The sequence below is a fragment of the Nomascus leucogenys genome, chromosome 6, assembly GCF_006542625.1.
Source record: "Nomascus leucogenys isolate Asia chromosome 6, Asia_NLE_v1, whole genome shotgun sequence".
Lineage (NCBI taxonomy): Eukaryota > Metazoa > Chordata > Mammalia > Primates > Hylobatidae > Nomascus > Nomascus leucogenys.
This window is the reverse complement of record NC_044386.1, coordinates 114709198-114720132: the sequence shown is the minus strand read 5'-3', so window position 1 is coordinate 114720132 and position 10935 is coordinate 114709198.

Genomic DNA, 10935 nt, shown 5'->3' with positions numbered 1-10935 from the left:
TTCTTGTAAACATGGTTTCAGCTCTCACATCTATCCTATCCTGTATCTGTCTACATAATGCCTGTCACATGTCCACCTCGAAACCCACAGGGTATTGGGGGTGGATCTGAGAACTGCTAGAGAAAATTCTGAGATGGAATCACAATGGCATGATGACTCATTTTTCATTATGTGTATCTGTCTTCAATTTCTTTTTCTCATGGCAGAGTTTTAAGGGGTTACTGGTACCAGGTCCTGAATTCATTTGCTAAAGGTAGCTACGGGATTTGAGAAAAAGCAGTTATTAAAAATAGTTGGACATTACCAAGAGAAACATCACTCAGGTCTCCAGTGGTTGTGGTTCTGCAAAAGTGTGAAGCTGTGTTTGATTTAAAATAACCAAATCTTTTTCTGGAAGTGTGTGCAAAGTTAGAAGGTAAGCTTGTAGAGAAGAAGGTATATTTTTGTATATTTTTGGGCAATGCAGTACCGAGTTATGGTATTGGAGTGGTCACGTTTACTAACTGCTGAGAATGAATTTCTCTTCCTAAGCTACACGTGACTTGGTGTATTGCTGAATTAGGGGACTGGAGTCCAGGGACCACGGACTTGATTTTCTTTGCACTATATCACTACACCCTCTATTGCTAGCTACAGGGGCATGTGTGCTGTTGGTGGGCACTAAATACTCATGGCATTAAAAATACTGACAAAGCTAAGGGTGGAAAGAACAGAAAAAGATATTCACATTTTTAAAAGTGTAGAAGAATTAAACTTCTCTGTAATATTTTTCTAGCAACTGCACATAAAGAATTAGAAAGACAAGCAACCAGACACTTTAAATTAGAATACACGTTTGTTTTCCCCCTCAGGGAAATGAAGTTAGGGGGTGCTACATACCTTCTCTATTCTGAAATGGACACATTTATTTCTCAGATAAAATTAAGTTAAATAACTTTTTTTGGGGTAAAATTACATTGGCCACTGTAGAATTCAATGCTTTCCCTCTGCGTATTTTTTTTCAAAAGATTAATATTTTCTCTGCCAACCTTTGAATTCAAATGGGTGTTCTCATGGCTTTGGAGCTTTTGTTTGCATCATTAGAAATCCTTTTAAAAATGGGTGAATTAATTTGGTGGAATTAGGTTAACAAGTCATATCTGAAGCGCACTGGTTTACGTCGTGGTTTGTGGTGAGTTTAAAGGCGGTTTCGTGAGAAAACTCCAAGTGCTGAAAGCAAACCTTTCTCAGCCCACAGTGTCTTGATGTACTAAGCACAGAATTTCCTTTTGTGGTCTAGGGTGACCTGGCATTGGATAATAAATATCTGTAAAAAGATTTCCTGAGGTTGACTGGAAGCATCATTGACACTTGAAGTGGTTGATTTCACAGCATTACACAGTGAAACCGGAAGACTTTTCTTTTTAATATATTGAAGTCACATCTCTTTGTAATTATCTCCTAATAGAGAATAATCATTTAATCCCCTATTAACTCGAATACTCACACCTCTTTTTGTTGTGTGGTCCAAGAAGTTATGCATAGTAACTTGTCTTGCATTTCTTTGTTTAGTCTTTTCTTGTTTGTCCAACATTTGGACAAGAAAAAACAAAAACGAAACAAACTAATGACTCCCCAGTTATCAAAAAAAGTCTTGTTAGAAGTTTGAGAAAGAAACACTGACACACACACACACACACACACACACACACACACACGCCCCACACGGAAAGCCACAGCATGCTCACATTAACTGTGGAAACTGTTTTCCATTAATGTGTAATCAAGAAGCAGGCAGACCATTTACTTTGAAAAATAAAATAAGAAACCAGTTGCCCTCCCCTCCATGCCCTTCCAGATTAGACTAAGCCCCCACATTCGACAACCTGTTTGTCAAACTTAGCCTCTCAAAGAATAAATTCCCTTTTTTGTCGCAGAACCAGTAACAAATCAGGAGGGGTGGATTTTTTGTAATGAGTTAAAATATTCCAAAAGCTTAAGGCTTCCATTGCAGTTGACCTTTAAGGCATGTTGCAGCAAAAAAGTTAATTCACTTTGCACATGTTGCAGAGCAACAGGTGGTAGACAACCATGGGGCCTGTGTGCATTCCTCCGTTTTCAAACCCCTGGCCCCTGGTATTCTGGGATTTACACTACCTCCCCCAGGCCCTGACTGACAAGCTAATCGGTGTGCTGGGAAGCGCTGAGCTATTGATTCCACTGTAACAGAACACCACCCTGTCAATGAAACTGCAATGAAATGCTTCAGCAACGAAGAAAGGGAGGCATTCGACTGTTGAGTAACTGGGAGAAACGTGCGTGTAGGTAGTGCGGCAGAAATGAAAAAGCTCTCCAGAGCAGGGCCTTGAAAAGCCAGGTTATTAAAAAAGCCACAAAGCTGGAGTCTGGCTGAGTGGAGAAAAACAGTTATGGTTCAGTTAGGCGTATCTAAGAGAAGAAGGGAGGAGGGGGTGCAGCTTTCAAAATTGCGTTAATCCCTCGAGTACTTAATTTCTTTTCTTTTATGGCAGCTTGTAGTATAGCAACAAGTATTCAAGCAGTTAATAATTTTAAACAGTTTAGCTTACCTTAGGCAATATATCTTTAGCCTTAATTAAAATTTTATTTTAGTAGGAAAAATATTAAGATGACATTAAGATCTATCCTCTATGATGGGAAATATATGATAATATGAATATTTTATTAGACAAACTATTATTAAACAGTGGCTGGCGTTTTCTCTCCTGAGTTTCACTTTAGTTGTCTGAAACACCGTCACCATTTCTTAATAATGTCTTGATAGCTTCCTTCTGAAATCTTTGAAAGTGCCACATTAATTGGAAACAGAAGCCAAATGCACATCCCATTTTTAATACATTGATGAGAGATCCATAAACCACACCTAGGTACTGGAAATTCATTGAGAGGGGTAGTCTTCTTGCAGAAACAGTATTTGTGTAACCCCAAGTATTCATTACAAGCCACCAATCAAATTGATCTTGGTCATCCTGGTTAAATATTTTACGCTGAAAAAAAAACCACTTCTTTTACAGTCACAATGCTAAAGAAGAAATATAGAAGCTAAAATTGCTATATTTGCAACTTTCATAAGCTTTATCTACCTATTATGTAGTCACGTGTGTGCCTGTGTGTTTGTGTGTGTGTGTGGGCGTGCATGTGCATTCCCAAGTTTCTCTGGAAGTGCTTAAAGAGTTAAGCAGTTGGGTCTCATCAGTGTAAGGAATCTTAACGACAAAACAAATCTTTGAAAATTACCTCCAACCTGAAACTACACAGAAAATAACCATCAATTTTCATCTGTATTTCCATCTTTCATCTCTGCATCTAGTACTGATGACTATGGCATTGAAGTGCTCCTTCAAACTAATTAGATTAATTTCAATTTCCACTGTGTGTGAGAAGGACACACTTATCATCTCCCTCCCTGCTGAACCCAATAATTGATTGGATGGCGGCAGGTTGGTAAGATCCTCCTCCCGCCAAGACGAAGGAAAGTCTGGATCAGGGGGTTATTGAGGATTCATTTTTTTTGAAGTCGGAGTTGTTGATTGTACTTGTGACTTTGAGGTTGGAGTCTTCCAGTCTGTGGCATCTTTGCTCTGTGAAGAGTTGGCCGTGCTGTGCCTTCTAAATATAGTTTGTGCATATGCATGCTTCAGTGGGCCATGAGGCACATGGGAAACAGGAGCAGGGCAGAGGTGTGTCTGTTGGCAAGAGTGGATGGGGCTCCAAGGGGAAGGGGCACTTAACTTGGAGTGAGGAGGTGTGGGTTTCTGTGCCAATTCTGTTCCTAACCAGCTGATGTCTTGAGGCATTTACTTATCCTCAAAGGACTCAATTTTTTAAATCTATAAAATGGAGGAGGACTTATTCAATAAATATTTATGGAACCTAGCCACCGTACAGCGTGAACTGTGATAGGTTTTGAGGATTCAAAAGTGAGCAAAAAAGAGGGAGTGCTATGTCTCGAGCTGAGATGTGATAATGTCCAGGCAGAGCCAAGGGAACGAGCAGGGGAGGCAGGTGAGAGAGTGCACAGGTCTGGAGGGTGTACAAGGGAGGAGCAAGGGCAACTTGCAGTGAGAGAAGGCTGCAGAGGGAGGCGTATGGTAAGGGGATGGGGCGTGATCAGATTTGGGTTGGCAAAAGATTTGTCAAGAACTTGGTGGAAGAGACCAAGAGTGGAAATGGGTGAAGCAGGGGGCAGCTATGATAGTAAAGCAGTCAAGAGAGGATGGGCATTTCCTGCCTGAGAGCCTGGTGGGGAGGATGAGCAGAAGTAGGTGAGCAGAATGAAGAGATGCTTAAGAGTCACTCTTGACAGCATATGGTCATGAGTCAGGTTTAAGATTCTAGAACATGTCCCTCAGTTTCTGGCTGGAATTACCCAGTGGATGGTGATGTCACTCACAGACTGGGGACACTGGACTGGGACCAGATTTGTCATGCTCACAAATTTGGTTCAGGACATGAGTTTGAGAACAATTTGATTCACCAAAGAGGATGATGAGATGACCCCTAAACTCTCCAACACCTTTAAAATTCTATGATTCGCTCAGATGAATTTGTTGTAGGGAAGTGTATCCTGGTCACATTTGGAAGGTGGCATCAGGTAGTGGAAATATATCAGCTTTTATCACAGATAGGGCCCTAACCCTAATTTGGCTGTTTTCTGGGGCTGAGTGATATTGGTCTAGTTAATTTATCTCAATGCCAATTTCCTATTACGAATTAGGGCAATGCCACCCCCTTTCATGGTTAACATGAGCATCAGAGATAAAGTATACATTTTCTGCATGTCCCCAGACACAAGGAAGAGTTAGAATTTTTTTAAAGAACTCGTTCGTTCCAAAGTTTGTTGTGATGAGATATTCATCCATACTGTCATGTGTCAAAATAAACAATATATTATTCCAGAGCATGGGGGTGGAATAATATATAAAATAAAATCTACTTAATAAATGATTGTTTGCAGATATAACAGTGACTATACTATTTAACAACCCGGCTACCAGTTTGTTCAAGGGTCTTCTGTTCTATGTGCGGGGCTCAATGGAGTCAAGTTACAATACAATATTCTCCAGAGAAAATTCTTGAGTCTCTCTGATGAGGTTTCTTTTCGGCAGTAGTGGATAAGTAAGTTATATTCTCCCATGGGTGCTTAGGAAGGGTAGTTCCTGGAAGATGGCTGTGGTGCCACACACATACATCCCTCTCATAGAAGAACACATGTCCTCATACAACCAAGACAGAATGATGGTGCTATAGGAAGAGGCTTCTTTCAGTTCTTGTATGTGTGTGTGATCATTCAAAACCTTGGCATTTAACTACTTTTATTAAAATATTGCCCAGTCTACCTCGCAGCAGATCAACATTCACCATTTAGTTACCAAATGAAACTTCTTGTGGCCATCCGTGACTGTCAGGAGACACGAGGGCGAGAGGTGATCTATCATAGAAGTGTGAAGTTAGATCAAGATCTCACTTTTAAACTTTCCTTTGGAAAAATGCAAAGGAATTTTGAAAGGATTGAGGATTCTGAGAAATTTATTTCCTTATTTCTCCATGAAGATGGAATGATTATTTCAGTGTGTCTTAAGGCTTTTCAAGTGAACAGCTTCTAATATGTAAAAATGTCTTGTACCTTGTAAATTCATTTATGCCCTCAAACATTGTAAACTACCTGCATTTCAATCCTAATTTGTTATTTCATTTAAATACCATATAGGCTTTGCTCATTTAAAAAGAAACTCTATTTAAAAAGTAACTCTGTTTGCTTCCAGGCACTTAAAAACTTATTACCTATCATCTCCCTCCCCTCTCTCCAAGTTTACTTACTTGTTAGCAAATTGGATCAGCTTCATCAGCTAAAAGAGCTGTGGTCATGAACATAAAGCTAACCATTGTTATAAATACTTGCTTAACACTGCAAAAATTCTAAGGTTTCCAGAAAAAGTTTTTTTTTTAAATAGGTAGGAATTAATTTGGATGATGCATTTCTACATGTGCTTACAGTGCTTGAAATCTAATTTTGAGGTATCCACCTTTGGAAATGTTAGCATTTAAAAATACTTTTAAAATGTTGGGAAGATATAAAGTAGTGGCAGTTTGGTGAAATGAGGAACATTAGTATTTGCCTTTCAATTTAGCAGCTGCTTGTTGAGCACTTAAATGATCAATATCTTGGATCTATTAAGATGACCCAATCCTGCCTTCAGAGAGTTTTGCATTTTTTTCTTCTTTAAAGTGCAGTAAGAATGTGCTGATATGAATAATTGGCAGTTGAAAATATGCCAGCTTCATTCAATGTGGAAAAATTAAATTTGGCATTGAATCCAAGCTATTTAATGCATACAAATATGGTTTTCTATATATTTTGAATGATGTTGTCAAGTCTATTAGAGCCAACTCATGATTTTCTGTATTACTGGAAAATAAGGAAAGAGTGAATAAATAATTTTGTTAGCCAATCCTTTCGATATCTTGCCCTGCCAAGTTTTGAAGGGTCTGACCAATTTCCTGTCTCTACCTTGATCTGCCGGAAGGGTTGTTAATAAAGTTGTGGCCATGATCAGCGATGTGGAAGGCAATAGGGGATAGAGGGAAATAAGCACCTACTAGATAGCTATTTCCTGAATAATACTGGGACATGCAGACATTGGCTGAGAAAGAGATGGAATCTGGCTGGCAAACCGATAGAGCCTTTTGCGGATTTTGCTTTGATGGAGAATGAGGGCATCTGTCAACATTTGGAATTCTGCACTATTTGGGGAATAACTCCTCTCTTCAGGTCCTATACATGTGTTCTATCAGCACCAAAAAGAAAAAGAAACACTCAAGTTTATATGGTTATCAACTTTTCCATTGGAATCTTCCTTTACTTTCTTGCTAGAGTTACCAATTTCTTGACTTTTGAAAACACAACTTCTGCTGGGTCTCTTTGCTTCCTGGTTTATCTCATTTTCTTTACAGTTCTTTGCTAACCTTGAATACTTTTCTGTTTTCCTGTGTGCCTTCCCATTATCTTTCTAGAATTATTAACCTCCCTACCCACTATTCATAAGCTCGTGACGTCCCAAACCGTGGCTAGTCTACAGCGTTGCTCAGCCAAGAATCTCTTCTTACTAGAAACGCAAACAAACAAAAGCTTACTCTACAAAAAGGAAGAAACAGGAGAAGGAGAAAAATGTAGACAGAGATGATAGAACTTGGGATGAGAGACTGATGCAGGAAGTAGCAAAGAGGGCAGGAGCCAAGGCAGCCTCTTTCTCTCTTTCATTGGCTCACATAATTGCTCAAACTGAAAACTGCTTCTCTGAGGATTGATTTCATTTTCACATCTCTGGGTATTCTTCTTGCTAGTAACAAGCTTCTTCTGTTTCTATGAGTTTTTTACAACTTTTGAGTTTACCCATCCTCAGTTGAAGCCAGCCACAGAGATTAACTTGAATTGCTAGTCCCAAATCTAAACCCTTAGATGACTCAATTAACTGTGGCCAGTGGAACAGCTTCATTTATATTACAGACACATCCGATAGGGAGGCCTTCCTTATGGTAGAAGAAATTTCTGACTTTAACATCCATCCCCAAATCGTCCCTCCCGCCTATGCTCTAGGTCTAAAATATTATATCCATCAAGAGTGGAATTCACCATCCTCATATCTTCAAGCAGAGAATCCTGTCTCCCTTTCCCATTTCTACCAAAAGAAAAATAAAATGGGCCAACACCATAATTCCCTCCATTCTTAGGTCCAAGATCTCAGTTAATTGTAACCTATCTTAACTCAGAATTCCTTGTTCTTAGTTAATCACTACATCCCATAGTCCTTTTAAAATGTCACATCGATTTATACTTTCTCCCATCTGCATATGTTACCCTAGCTCATGGTTTTGTTGTTTTTTGGGTTTTTTTTATCTGCATTACTGGATTTACTTCCCAGCTACCATGTCCTGTTTCCATCTTCTCCTTCATGTAAGCCGTTCTTTCAAATGATCGGCCAAAAATTCTGTTACCTCCATGATATGGGACATTTAGGAATTCACCTTGGGGTTCCGTTCCATCAAATCCACCTTTCCTCACTCAGGCTTCCAAGTTCATCTTTCATTGCTTGGCTTTCTGATCCCACTCCTGTGAACTGGACTTCCTCTTTGCCTGGAGGCCTGGCCTCCCCACATCCCTCGCCCCCAGAGATGTCTAGGTTTTGCTAAGTTGCATCAATAAAAATGTTCCCTATCATTATGGGCCTTAAATTTATGGTATTAATAAAAATGTTTTCGTTTTTAGTAAAATAGTATCTTTGTCTCCGTTTTACTGTATTTTCCATTAAAATGAAAATCTTCAGTTGTATTGATTGTCCAACTATTACCTTGCTTAAAAATGATTACATTCTAGCTCTTCTCTCTAGAAGCCCACCGTGAGGTTGTGTCTCTGAAATCGGTCACATCATCAGTATTCCCCTTTGGAAGCAACAAGTCTTTCATGATTATGTGTGAGAAACTAAAGGAGGGTGGAACTTAAATAGACCAGAACCCCTGAAATATCCCAGAAAGATACCAGAGGCCCTGCACTAAATCAAGTTGTCTGCAAACCGTGGAGAAAAGTGAAGACATTAGGTTTTGGATGAAAATTAATTTTAATGTATTTAAAACCACATTCAACAACAATTATTTTCCACTAACGGTGAAATGCTAAATGGACTACTTCTTATTTATTACAAACGATTTGAGGTTTCATTTGAATAGGGCCTATGGGTCCGTGGCTTACTGTAAGCTTTAGATTAGCTGTGATATCAGAGCTGGCATGACCCATAGCAGCTGCTAATGCAACACATGCCTATCATTTGCTGTTGACAGGCATTAATAAAAACCTAATTTGAGGAAATTATGAAAAACCTACTCATTATGCAATCTGGTTTATGTTTTGGCATGTGGCAATCATTGGCTTGATAGCCGAGAAACCTTCATTTCCAGAATTTTATGGCCTATGTTTCAATTGCAGAGCCAGCCAGAGCCCCCTCACCTCTCCCACGTGTTTGATCTTCTAATTGCCTCAAGACATATACACAGGTTTGCTTTATGATGCCGCAGGCTCAGGCTGAGCCCTGGTCTGATGTGCAGCGGAATCCAGTGTTGCCGTCAGAAATGGGTACTTGGCTATTACAAGAAACTTAATTCTGACCTGTCTATCAAGAGCATTCACCTGTAATCCTCCTCCCCCTCCTTTAACTTGTTCCTTATGGCCTCTTTGGACTTGCTAGTGGCTCTAGTAGAAAATATCCCCCAGTCTAGGAGAACAATTCCTGCTAGTATACTACATATATATATATATATATATATACTACATATATATACAGCACAGACTACATATGTGACTTGTAGGTACCGTGTGCCTTGACTATAGCTAAGAAGTAACATTTAAGCCATTCCATTTCTGTTTTATTAAAAGAGACTTTTCTATAAATGGTATCCTCTCAAATTTTGACAAGGTAGAGAAAGGCAGGTTGGAAAGGGTTAGGAAAACCTTAAAATCATCTGACTTTATAGGATCTGTGCTTCCTGCTCTTTGATGCTGTCTTTTTAAACATTAAACTTAAGAAAAGAAGTTGGCAACTTTGCATCTCATAGAAGAACTGGTTCTTCTCATTGGCCTCTGGCTGATGCCTCATAAAAGTTCCCAGATAAACAACTATGGCTAATTGTAACCTCAAGCTAATCAAACAGGATCGTTCTAGAAAAAGGTCCTCTTTCTGTTTGATCTGCCTTATCTTTTTTGACTTGTCAAAGGCCTCCCTCCCTTCCTCCCTCCCTTCTTCTCTCCCTTCCTTCCTTCCTTCCTTCTTTCCCCTCCTTCCCTCCCTCCTTCCCTCCCTCCCTCTATTCTTCTCTCCCTCCCTCCTCCCTCCCTTGCTTCCTCGCTCCCTGCCTTCCTGGATCCTTTCCTCAATCTTCCTTCTTTATTTCCTTAGTATCTGATTCCAGTTCTTCTTTCTCTGTCACGTGCATTTACTTTTATTTCAATTCAAAGTTTAACAATCTCAAAGCAGCTAAGTTGGACACAGAAAGCAGGTCTGTCTTTGCTAATGCTACAAAGTGAGAATGATTTGCTGGCCCCTTCGATTCAGAGGTAGAAAGTTGAACTTAATTAGAAATCACAGAATAAATGGAAGATCAGTGGCTAGGCTCTCCTTGTATTGGCCAGTGAGTGCGCCCCTGTTGTTAGGATGTTAGCTGCCCAAAAAAGAAAGCATTTCTGCTCTTCTATTCTCACAAGTTCCACCACTGGACATTTGTTCACTTGACTCAAGACTGTTTTTGTTTTTGTTTGTTTTGTTTTGTTTTAAGAGATAGGGTCTTGTTGCCCAGGCTGGAGTGCAGTGGTGTCATCATAGCTCACTGTAACCTCAAACTCATGGGCTCAAGTGATCTTCCCACCTCAGCCTCCTGAGCAGCTGGAACTATAGGCATGCACCACTATGCCTGGCTGATTACATTTTTTTTTTTGTAGAGACTGCATCTTGCTATGTTGCCCAGGCTGGTCTTGGACTCCTGGCCTCAAGCACTTCACCAGCCTCAGCCTCCTGAAGTTCTGGGATTACAGGCATGAACCACCAAGCCCAGAAAAGAAAGTCTGTTTCTTCTAAAAATGGAGGGGGATTTATTGAATATATATCATAGCATATCAAGACAGCTAAGATCATCTTAATAGACTCATTTTTAGAAAAATCACCTTTATATAGGTATAATTTACATATAAAATGTATTCATTTTAAGTGTATGTTTTGATGCATTGTAATTAATGTAAACAATCAAAATATATAACATTTCAATCGTCTCCAATACTTCTTTTATGGACCTTCCTGGAATTTGCTATAAGTTCTTTTGTGTCTGGTATCTTGGCTCCACATAATGGTATTGAGATTCATCCATGTTTTTGCA